We start from the raw sequence: 13,101 nt of genomic DNA on the forward strand, positions 1-13,101 counted from the left end.
AAAACCAGCTTCTACCAACATAGCTTTCAAGGGCCTTTAGGTGCTTTTAAAGCAAAGTGAATCGTCTGATTTCAGAGCACAGGGAAAAAACCCAAACAGTTTCATACAATTTCTCTTCTCTCTTCACACTCAGTTAATTGGAGAATGAAGTGCTTTTTAACTGGAGAAAAAAAGCAGTGCATTTTAGCCAAATTACCCATCTCTGGTAGGCACAGAAAAGATCTGAACTGCTGAGAATCTCTGTGTATTCTTTACAACTCTAGTAAAAAACCCTTCAACATAAATACCCTTCTAAAAAAAGAATAATTGCTTGTATCACATCCTTTCAATGTAGACATCGCTTGGTCTAAAGCAAGGGGAGAAAGGCTATATTCAGTATTAAACGGGATAAAGCTTTAATCCTGAGTCACAAATAAGAACTCTCTGTTGGAGAAAAAAAAAGTCTACAAGTTGATATTTCTGACTGTCAGTGTGGAAACAACAGACTTGAGTTAAATACTGAGGCTGTCTCCTGAACATACAGGGACAATTCAGCAGCTCAGTGCTGGACTCTCAGCAGTCAGTAGGTGAGCAAGGAGAGAACATCCATGGTATACAATACCTGTTAGAAACCTAGATAGGAACTGCAAAATATTGTTACTTCTGGCCCCTAAGAGGTCAAGATACATAGTTCTGAACTGCAGAATGTGTCCTATAACTTTACTTTTTTTTTTTTAAATGATGTCTGACCTGTGGTTCCCGCTTCAGACTTCTGGTTTCTAAATTGGTGCAGCGTGAAACAGCCACTCCTACCTAATGAAGAGAATGATTGTTCAGATAGCAGCGGAAAGATGTCCCTACTAAGGGAAAGGTTTCACCTAGTTGTCTAAGACGTTGTCTTGAACTACTCTACAGAGTCAGTTGGTAAGGGGAGGCCAACTTTCAGAAGGAAGGAAAGGGGGAAAGGGCTACTATGCACCCACAAAGTGAGGTTTGTAGGTACTGAGGATACAAGAGGATCATAACTATCTGAACCACAACACTTTTCTGTCACAGGGAATTGAGCCTTCCCATCACTGCTTCCAGACCTATCTGTATGCATTGCAGAAAACCATCTCGGTTTGGAGGCAAGGCCAGTCACCCAAGAGTTTGGGCAAGTCAGAGGCAAGGCTTTACGCCTGTTTCCAGTTGTGCTGGGAGCAGCAGAAGTGTAGAGTTCCACCTCTGTTAGTGAGCCCAGGACATGCAGTACTTTAGAAAGGTGTTTCACAGGTTGCACTGGTGCACCTAAATGCTGCCCAGGACTGGTTGTTCAGCTGACCCAGGAGAACTTCCTGTTGTGTGCGTAACTGCTTTGAGTGAAGGCAGTTTGAGTGTTAAGATGCACTAGTCTTTCTATAGCACAGGAAGTGAGAAAGGTCTATTAAAGACACACTACAAGAGACGACACACAGCTATAACCACTTCAACACAACCTTTTTTTAATTAAATATCAGAAAGAACAGTATCTGAATTGTTCACTGTGTTTGAATGAACAATTACTGTTTGTTACAGAAAATTCACAATGCGGTACTGTAAAATCCAGAGAGACAAGATTACACACCAGTTGCTACATAGATTTTTATTAACACAGCCATATCACCTTTCTATGACCATCTATAAAACAAAGGCCTACTTTACCAAACAAAAGGAGACAGCTGAAAACCCAGGCCTGATCTCTCCCATTCACCCTCTTCTAAAAACATGGAGCCCCAATGACTCAGTAAAGAAGCACTGAGATCGGGACACCATTAGCATCTTGTTTTCAGTTTTCTCATCTGCACCAAAAGCAGAAGCAACTCGAGCAGCTGCATCCCAGTTCAGTCCTTGTGTTCTTTCAGGAAGATTCATCAGAGAATCTGTTTAGAGACATATTTCTATTGCAAAGTAGCAAAGAAAAATTGGAAGTAGTTGCAAAAGAAACATTCTGAAGTGGACAAAGGAAAACCTCAAGCTCCTACAGGGCCCAGACAAGTGCAACACTAACCTGTCATGGAACCACCTCACTGACAACAAACTTGTGCTCTAGACATCAGCTTACCTCCACTCAGCTCAGCACACTCCAACCAGCGCAAGCAGTCATTGAGCACTCACAGAGGGCCAGAAGGTAGGCAGACATGTGAGCTCTGCTATATTACAGAACTGGCATCTGTTCGTGCTAACTTTCTAATTCAGATGAGAATTACAGTATATGCAGAGGAACACCTTTCCCCCTTCAGCCTCTGCCTGTTTCCTACAATCACGTGGTGGTGCAGAGCAGTAGAAGCTTTAACAGCCAGGTATGTCACCAAAGGCTTCCTCACACAAAAGGAATGCACATGTCCACTTCTCTCTTCTTTGGTTCATGCCAGTGATCAGAGGGTATTCTGGTGTTGATTTGATAGAACATCTCAAAGATGAAGTTCACAAACATAAAAATTAACTCATTTATCTTAATTGCTCTTAAAACCACTGCCCTTGCTAAAAACCCACAACTAAACAAAAAAACCCCAAACCCACAAAAACACCGACAAAACAAAGAAACCCAAAATCACTGCTTCAAGGACTACAGATGAATTGTACTCCAAAGATACTTCAGAAACATCAACAATTTATAAGCTATCCAACTACCCCACCTGAAGAGCAAATCTGAAATATATGTAGGTTAATAACAGATATAAGCAGCATTTCTTCTAATTCTGTCACAAGATAAATTTATAATTTTTCCATCCAGTCACAGGCCGTAAAGCAAGCTTACAGAAAAGATTGGTATTACTATTAAAACATCCTGAGCAGCCAAAAAATTGAGCAAGACTCACTTTGAAAGCCCGTAAAAAAGTGATTAAAATAATTTTCAGGAAGAACAAGCAGGTTGCCAGAGAAAGGATAATGTTCTCAAAACTGGGTGCTCAGTTATGATCCTAAATCTAGTATTAGGAGGTTTATGTCAAAGTGGCTTATTAAATACCAACATGGACATGATTTTGCTGGCAGTGGACATGTGTTAGGTCATTTCTAGCATGTGTAGATATCAGAATGGTAACAGAACACTGCAGCCAGATGAGCTAAAAATAGATCTTTTCAGTATCAACTCTGTGGATACAGAAACTTAGTCTGATACAGAGTATTCCAGAACAGATATACTGTTTTTATCCTGAACATTCACAGTTTATCTCATTTCTGATCCACAATAGGTAATTGAAGTATTATATGCCTCTTCATATGTTGTTTTCTTTTCTCTGTACCCAAGTCTGGTTTGCTTTTACTTTTATCTGCAGTGCTAGGACATGTAGTTCCCAGGCAGTTCCAGAACAACCCCACAGTCAAGAAGGTACCTGATAGGACTTACATCTGTGCTGATGCATGAGTGGCCAGTGCACCTAAATTATCACTTCTGAAAAGAGACAAATTAATTGCATAATGGGAGTGATACCACTGAATCTGCTGGAAAACATCTACATACCTAGACAGTTGCTTCCTGAGGAGCAGAGTGCTGGGGAGCCACCATCAGTTCCCACCCTTAAGCTCTACCCTGAGCTCTTGACGTGCATGTTCCATGTACTATTGCTTCCTACTAAGTGGCAATGCTTCTCAGCAGAGAATGAAGAAACTGCCAAACAAAGTTGCCACTGAACCTATTCTGGAAAAACACATCTCAGAATACTTTATCCTCAGACTAACACAAATAAAAGCAAGCATCATGATCATTATCACAAGTTGAAATACATGTGTCAGCAAAGCCTCAATTCCTTAGTTGCTCTGTTGTAGATTAGTGTTAGGTTGGGTTGTGTTGGGTTTTTTTTGATTGCTCCATAATGGCTTGCATTAGCAATACTGTTCCTGGAGCAGCTGCCATTTGTAAGTATTTAACTTCAATGGAGCAACAGCCTTAATACAGTTTCAAGACTTGAATTAAATTGTATTTAGCACTTTATAAGCTAAATAAATACTTGTGTTTTTAGAACTTCAAACTCTTTGGTTGAAATATTGAGTTATGATTTTGTGTTCAAGACAGACATGATCAAACATATGCACTTCAAATACATACATATTTTTTAGAAGTGCAATTCTCAGATACCAAATTCTTAGCAAAATAGAAACCCATCTATCAGTTTAACCACTGTCCTTTAAGTAGACAAGGAAGGAAAAGGAGAAACTCTTATTTGAAGAATTAAGCCTGATTACCAGAAGTATACCGGAAAGTTACTATGACGCTATGTTGTTTTCCTTGCTGTACAGAAAGTCTGCAAAATGCTTAAGTGAAACTAGGTCTGAGCAGAGCTTTGCCAGCATATTGCTAACTATATTAGAAAGGAACTGAACTCACTAAACAGGTTTCCTAGTATGTTTGCTACGACAAGGCAAGAGTCGGTTTGTTTAGGAGGGAGAAGACCATGTATTTTGATATGCTAAAGGGACTCATTTAGACGATGAGCGCATTGGGGAATGATTTATGAAAAAACATTACTTTTGGCACACCAAGAACATAGAATGATTTGAGCCAATCATTCTTTTGGCAATGCTGTCAGTGGGGCAGAAAGAGCTATAGCACAGTGACTTTCCTAAGACACAACTTGGACACTTTTACGTCACATTGGAAACTTAACACCCATTTCACAGATCAGGAAATATATGTTAGAGTAAACTAATTTGAGTTTAATGAGAGGCAGAAGCTCTCCAGTTGAACAATTTCTCATTTCCCACACAGCTCATCAAAACACGTACCCAAATGCCCTTGATGCCCTGGTACTTGTATTGCATGCATTAGCACTCCCACATACACAAGATTTCCACCATAAACTAAGCCACTGAAATCACTGAAATGATCATGAAATATAAAGGAACTTTCTGAAGGTGCCAAAAACAAGGTAATATCTAAACCACATCTTCAATACCCCCTTCCCCTGCCTCTTTTCCAATCAGCACACAGACAATTAATCTACTGTCTCCTGAGCACTATTCACCTGCTAAGCATTATAATGCCTCTGCATAACTTACTTATATACCCAGTCGTTAATTTGTCAGTCTTCAGCAACGAGCACATGTGAAGTACACAGCAATGCAGCAGAGATCAGTGACTAAGAGCAAATTGGGATGATTTAAGAGAAGCATCACCAGAGGAAAATTCCACTGCTTTGCAAGCAATCACATAGCCCTCAAGAGCAGCAGTATTCATTGGGGAGGAAACACTTTCCTCATCCCCTCGAGTGCTGAATTTCTCATCTGTGGTTACCATCAATATGCTCATCCCGACCAACATGGGCCAGGTGTTTCACACGGTTCAGCAGGAACCGATTCCGCTCACGAAGGAGAAGTGCCCCCGGCGCTTATGGCAGTAGCCAATCACGAGCAGACAAATCATTTTTTAAATGGATGGCTGCTCCTCATCGCGACCGATTATGCTCTGCGTAGCAAACTGCGCACCAAATACAACCGGTCGAGTTCCCGGCGGAGCGAGAGCTCCACGTCCCCGGTGCAGGCTCACCTGCCGCCCTCTGCGCCAGCAATTCACGGCATCAGAGAGACCAGATCAGCACCGTGAACATTAACCAGCCGAGCCCGGATCCTCCGGACCATCAGCCTCACAAACGCAGGGAGGAAACACAGCTTCTGCTGAGGAGTTTACTTTCCCTTTGCTCACATCCATCAAGAAAAGGGGGCTGGAGAGGGCAAACAACTCAGCACAGCTCTCCTTCCACCAGGAGGGCTCGGGATGAGCCGCGGGCGCTGTCAGGGTGCGTGGTGTCACTGCGGTCAGTCGGTGTCCGCAAACGCGGGCCACCGGTGAGAGCAGCGCGCCAACAGCCAGGGAGCAAATCCCGGACCCTAAACACGCTCCTTTTCTCGTGTTGCGGCCGCAGTACGGCGAGGGCATTGGGATGGCGATTTCCAAAGTCATCACCGCAATGACCTGCACGTCCCAGTTCTCCACATTGCTGAAAGTACGCGGCCGGCGAGCTGCCTGTTGCGGCGGGAAGGGTCACTGGAACGCTGTCCCCGCCAGCAACGGCCACGGCGGCTGGGACGTTCACCTTCCCTGCCGGACAGCGCTCCGCTGCCGTAGCGGGAGGCAGTCTCCCTTCTGCCCAGGAAAGGCGGGGGAGAGGGGAGGGGGACCCCAGGAGCAGCGGCGGGGCGTCGGCCTCTGCGGCAGCGGGGACTGCCCCCTGCCCGGGGCTCGGCCCTATCGTGTGCTGCGCGCCGCCGCAGCCCGCGGCCTCGGCGCTCCGCGGTGGGGCAAACAGCGGCCCGCCACCGCCCCCCGCCCCTCCCGGCACCTGCCGCGGGTGACTCCGGGGGCTGAAGGCGCAGGTTGGCGCCGGGGCCCCGCGGACTCACCGTAGATCTGGCCAGGCCGGTCTCGTGAGGAAGCCGGACGCGGCGGGCGTTGAAGAGCAGATGGTGAGGATGGTGAGGTGAGCAGCAGAAAAATGAAGGTGAGGCAAGCTCACGCTGTCCTGCCGGTGGCTCTCCTCCGGCCCTCCTTCTCGGTGGCCGAGCTCCTCCATGGCGCTTGGCTGCTGCGGCCGCCGCTCCGCCGCCCGCAAGCCCGCCGGCCGCCAGCAGGAGCAGACCGGGAGCTAGTGGCAAGGCCGGCGAGCAGGGGCACAGCCAATGGCTTGCGGGAGGGAGGGATGCCGCGGCTCTCCCGCTCCGCTCCCGCGAGCAGCGGCCCCGCGGCACTGCCCACTGCCCGCCTCGCGGGGAGAAAGGACGGCCGGGAGGGAGCGGCCCCGGCGCGCGAGAAACCGCACGCCACCGCCTCCCCCGGCCCCTTAAAGGCGCAGCCCGCCGGTGCTCCTCTCGGTCGGGCAGCGAAGCTCGGTCTCCTGAGGGCGCAGTGTCTTCCTTTCCTCCTTCCACCGTGTCCGGCCCGGCTGCCCCCGCCCGGCAGAGGTGCAGGGATGGCTGAGGACCGGCCCGCGCCGCCGCGGGGCTGGTTCTGCTTCGCGAGTCCCAAGTGCCGCCTCGGTGTCGCGGGCAGCGCGGCAGTCCCGGTGCCGGTGCCGCTCTCCCTGCGGCGCAGAGCGAGCCCGTGGTCAGCTGCTACAGCGGTGCGGTGTTGGAAATCATCAGCCCAGAACCCGCCCTGTCCCCATCTGGGCCCGGGCTGGGCCAGGGGCTGATGGTCTCCGTGAGACCTGGAAAGGAAAAGGCACCGTCGTTTCTTTCTTTCTTTCTTTCTTTCTTTTTTTTTCTTTTGTTGTTTCTTTCTCTCTCTTCTCTCTCTTTCTCGCCTCTTTCACCTATTTCCCTCTCTCTCTTTTTTTTTTTTTTTGTTTTCTTTTCTTTCTAATAAGACACAGGAAAACTTACTAAAAACAAATCGTTAACTTGGAGGTTTCCATCCAAATACATCCTACTGGAGATTTGCTTCTAGGAAGTAAGACAATTGTAGGAAATTAATAGATAGCTTCTCAGTACTTTTAATTTGACATTTTTTTGCTGAAAAGTAAAAGAGTATATCCTTACTGCTTTAAACTCGAGTTAGGGGAAGGAAAGAAAAGCTGCTTTTTGCAAGCAAGCCAAAATCAGCACCTTCTTTAGCTTTTTTTTTCTTAAATGAATCACAACCCCTTTAAAAGATGGAATTCTGAGTGATGAAAATGTTTGCCTTTAAAGAAATACAAAACGCTGTAGAGCTCGGGTTTGTGTTCTCTTTTGGAGTTTTTTGGTTTTTTGGTTTGGGGTTTTTTTTGTTTGTTTGTTTTAATCAGCTTCAGTAGGAGGATGCTTTCCCTTTGGCTGCCAGGGGAATTCCCTCACAGCTTCCAGTGGTGGTGTAAGCAGTGCTGACATTTCTGCTCGTGTGACATTTCTTCCAGAGCTATTTTCAATCATAACTTCTAACATGTATTTTAGCCATTGTTTTGCATAAGAAGAAAGCACAATACCTTAGGCCACATCTTTAATTAGTTATATGCCAGGTCTTATCTCCTTTAGGGATGTGCTCTTTCTTAATATTGTTGCCATGTTTCTGCAGTTTTTGTCGGGGTGCTCTAGATACAAGAGTCTTTCCTCCTGCTAGTGGATCTGGAATTGTCTTGTGATATATATTATTATTTGGGAGGCTCCATTTCAAGATTACAGCTATGTAAATCCACATTTCTATTTATATGTAGTTCTTTTAAATATGGTATTTATGCAAACTCTCCTCAACAACCATGGAAATCTATTGTAATCATGTGCAATTATCTTTAAATATTTGATTGTGAAGGGCTGAAAGTTTACATTGACAGTGCTGTCATTTGTAAACCTCTTAGAGATGAAAAGCAGTAATTTGCCCTGAAGACCTAGCTCCTAAACCTATGTGAACCATTAAAAATTTTTGCCTCAAGACTGCCTTATGTTAAATCTCACATTAAAAATTAACATTTCTGGTGTAATAAATTAACATTTGTGGTGTAATGAGAACATTATACAGCTAAATCTTTACTGTGTGTCTTTAGGATATACAACCTACATACAATATAATGTATATCTTTAGGATATAACCACCTACAGGCTTCATAGCAGACTACAGGTATGCAATACCATGCTAAGTATGTGTGATGCCAATAAGGTTGTAAAATAAAAAGCTAAATGACAATAACAGGCTCTCTTCTGTGGATCTGCTTTGGGTTTTTTATGTGCTGCATAGTGCCAGGCAAAGTCTGTCACTAAGTGGTAGCTCTTTTCAAGAAGACAATTTCCATGTATATTGTAATTTCATCCACCTCTCAGCTGAGCTGCAGTCAGGGTCTTAAGTTACTTTCTGCAAAGTCTTCCACCAGTAACCTGTGTTTTATTCCTCAACATTCACATAGTTGGCTAAATACTATGCCTCTTGCTCTCCAGGCAACAGTGAGAAATGTTCAGGCAATTCTTTTAATACTTGAGTATAATATTCCAGTTTGGGGGGTTTTTTTGGGTGGTTTTTTTTTTTCAGCTGAGCTGTGCTGTTTGTGGAGAAAACCATTCATACATAGTTTGGTATGTCAGCTCAAGCTTTCAACTTCCACATTCACATTTACCAGGTGTTTTCACTACTGCCTTGTCCCTGTAGCCTTTGCACAGGTATCACCTTGTCCTAGGAATCTGTCTCCAAATACCTTTACCAAATTAAAAAAGTAGTGTTCACCACTGTTGTGTTCAAAATCAAATGCAACTTATCCTTTCTCTGGACTGTGTGGATGTAACTAAATCCCATATGGAAAATGGTGATGGGAGCATGATTGTTTCTGTCTGTGTAGAGCATCAAAGTTTAATAGTTATGTAATCGAGTTCTCCTCAACTCAGTGTGTTCTGTCTAACATGTTGTTGCCAGGGAACTTGATATGCACATTATATTTGGTTCATGCAGACCAAAGTTTGCTGTCTCTTTACACTTATGGATTGGTATCATGATGCATGAATACTTAAACTGATATACTTAAACTGGATCATCCAGAGTGTATGTTATCAAATAAGAAAAAAAAGTATTGAGTCCCTCTCTCTCTGAAAACCAGATTGCATTGTTGTTAGAGAGCTGTGTTTACACGGCTCAGTTCCTTGCAGTGGTGTAGATAGCAGGTCACTGTGGTGTTTTCACTTCATTAGGAATATCAATAATTTCACCTCAAGGGGTAGCTCTGTCATTGTAATAACCCTGAGGTTACAGTTTGTGCTACAGGCTTTTTCTGGCAGGCCTCCACTTGTCTTCCCAAGCTATTCTTCATGGTCTCTATAGGTAGGATCGCTGCCTGTCAGCCACCACGTATATTGCATAAGTCAGCCTGCCCGCTTAGCAAAACTCATTTTGTTCTATTCCTCCTTTCTTCCCATTTGTTATTTTTGATCTGGTGCCAGGCAGACGTCTTTGATCTGACTGCTGTTTGAGAGGCCACGCTTGAGGCAGAAACAATGAGGTGTGCTTTGGAAGATGGAAGGCCAAGTGGGATAATAACAGAGGTATCAAAAGCTTCAAACTAAAGTTAAGAGATTGCACTGAAATAGATCAAAGGACAAAATCTAGCCCTTCAACAAAGTTCAGCCATGCCTGGAGGGATGCAGGAGTATTTTGGTATTAAATGCTAATAAATATGTACATTTGCACATAGTTGATGACTGACTTGCAGTATTGAGTCACATGACTGACCAAAACACCACAAAGATAGATATAGATTGATCTACCTTTTGTTTATCCGTCTTCATTTATTAAAAAGTTCATTCTCCTAGAAGCACCACCAAATACTACCTTCTGCATTTTTATAACTTTGTTTGTTAAGAAAGTCTTTCTTACCACATGAATGGATATACACTTCAGGTTTGTTCTTATTCCCAGAGTTAAATGATGCCATGTGAAGCAAATACGAGGTCCTATTTTAAAGCTCAGTTCTCTCTCCAAGCTGTTGGCAGTAACATTGTCCACTCCTTGTCAGTCATACTGGAGAGCTCGCACTCTATCGAGACCTTTTCAGTATTACACAAGTCTGTTGAGGCTGGCCCTTTCTGCTGATGAAAGCAGCAATTTTGAGACTTTCACTGACCTAACATGCCATTGTAGTACTGGTTCTGATACAGAAAGGCCTCACAGTCGCTTGGGCTTACAATAAACCGGAAAATCAAACAAATCCTTATCTTAATACGTGACGTGTTTATGCAACTGCCTTTGCACACTCACATTTTCTAGCACATTAATCCAGAATTCAGTAACAGGTTGATTAGTAGGCAGGTCAGCCTTGCAGAGCAGCTAGCATGTCAGCCACGCTCCTTTCTTTGCCTTCTTTCTCCTTTCTTCCCTTTTAAGCCAAACTCTCCTGTCACTGTGATTTAAATGGCAACCAATTTTGAACCTATAGCCAGCTTCTGGCAATAGTGGGAACATCTTGTGGGCTACTCTCATGTGTCTGCATAAGATATCTACATGCCCCAGGATCCCATAAAACATGCTCCATTGAAATATAAGTTTAAAGACAACTAAGTGTTCTGCAATTAAATTCTGAAGAACACTTCATATTTTTACTGAAAAACAAATTTGTTTGAATCTCCAGTTTTTTGGAAGTGTTAACAATCGTGACATATTTCTCTGCTAGTACCAGTCCCTCAGAGGTGTCAGATAGCTGAGAAAATGTCAGAACTGCCGTTTTCCATCAGTGCAAGTGCAGAAATCATAATTAGCCTTTCCAGTACAGAAAAGTCTAGCTGAATTAAGAGCTGTTCTGTGCTAGGTGCAGGAGTGTGGCACTGTGCGGCCACATCTCACAGCTTTTATGCTGTGGTAAGCTTTCAAAGTGTTTGAGAGCTGTATGACTAGAAGTTTTATCTGCAGAAAGGTGCTCTGCCATTTTCCTTATACCCAAACAGATTTGTTTCCCCTTCTAGCTGTATATGATCTCAGGAAGTGTCATTCCACTCGGGACAAGGCAGGTTGTCTCTTGTTCCTCAGAAGAAGGCAGTTCATTACCCTCTGCAGGTGCAAATCACAGTTATGACTTTCAATGTTGCAGTTGCTCAAAGAAGCATACAAGCAATCACTCTACTCATCACTCATCACTTCCCACCATATTCCCCATAAATATTAAAAGAAGTGAATATCCTAGTGCCACAGCTCAGCTTGAGCCAGGATAGTCTGAAAGAAGTTCTGGAAAAGAGCAAATGAGCCTCAGTTAAGGAAAGTAAATTATAATTTAACTTCCTGCACAAAACTAATCTTGTCTAGCCCCATGAGGGGTAATGTGAACAAAATTTGAAACTGCAGGCAAGCACATAGATGCTCTGTTAGTGTCAGCTGTCAGCTGGCCACTACCAGAAACAGTGCTTGTGGAAGGTTTCCTCAAATACAGTTCTAAAGTGTAAAGGAGGAACGATTAGAAAAAAACGTGGGTGCAATGTCTTGGTATTCAAATTCATTGTAAAATATTTCTAGTCTATATTTGCGCAATTATACAAAATCTTTTGACAAAGGTCTCCTGGAGAAGGCCTCTGTTATCTTCTTGATAGAGAAACAGAAAGTCAAAATTATTAAATCATTATGCTTGATATGTGCGCCTGTAGGCATTGCATAGGCTAGGAAATGAATCTTTGTAAACAAAGTTATGCTAAGTATCTTGGCTTTATCTGAACTAGGCAGCTCAGAGCCATGGCTAGACGTACAAAGGAAAAAGGTTACATCTGTCTTGAGAAGATATATCTGAAGTTGCTTAAGTTTACTTTTGTTTTGGAGGAAAAAAACCCCAATCAAACAAACAGGAAACTTCATGTTTCTTCTGCAGGAAAATAAATTTTTCTAGAAATGTGAGAGCCTAAAACATCCATGGAAGAGTGAGTATGAGTGATAAATGTCCATCATGCTGGACACTCTGCTCTGCAGTTTTGAACAAATCCTAGAGATCTGAGGTATAACTAGAGGTACAAAGGTATAACTTACCTGCCATAGGTTCTATTTCTGCTGAAAGGGCTGAATTATTAACAATATAGTAAATACAGTCAATTTTTACAATCTAAGCAATCTCCTGCATAGATTAGAAATAACTTACTAAGAGAGCGACAGAATGTCAATTAACTGGCCAGTAATCATAGGATGGCTAAGGTTGGAGGGGATCTCTGGAGTCCATCTTGTCCAACTACCCTGCTCAAGCAGAGCCACCCAGAGCCAATTGCCCAGAAACATGTCCACACAGCCTTTAAACAACTCCAAGGATGGACATTCCACAACCCCCTGGGCAACCTCTGCCAGTGCTCAGTCACCCTCAGAGTGAAAACTGTGTTCTGATGGTCAGAGGGAAACCACTGTGTTTCAGTTTGTATCTATCACCTCTGGTCCTGCCACTGAGCACAGCCTGGCTCCATCTTCTTTACACCTTCCCCTCAGATATTTATGTACATCGATGAGATTATCAATGTATGATAAAATGAGATTAGATTATCAATTATGAGATTATGAATGCAATATCTAGTTTAGTAACAATTTCACAGAAATTTCACAGAATATTCTGAGTTTGAAGGGACCCACAAGGATCTTTAAGTCCAACTCTTAAGTGAATGGTCCGTACAGGGATCAAACCCACAACCTTGCTGTTATAAGCACCAACTGAGCTAATCTGAGGGTCAACAATAATTATCTCCAGAGTTTTTCAGACTGAC

This window comes from Manacus vitellinus, unplaced genomic scaffold (genome assembly GCF_001715985.3).
Source record: "Manacus vitellinus isolate BGI_N305 unplaced genomic scaffold, ASM171598v3 scaffold_7_pilon, whole genome shotgun sequence".
NCBI lineage: Eukaryota > Metazoa > Chordata > Aves > Passeriformes > Pipridae > Manacus > Manacus vitellinus.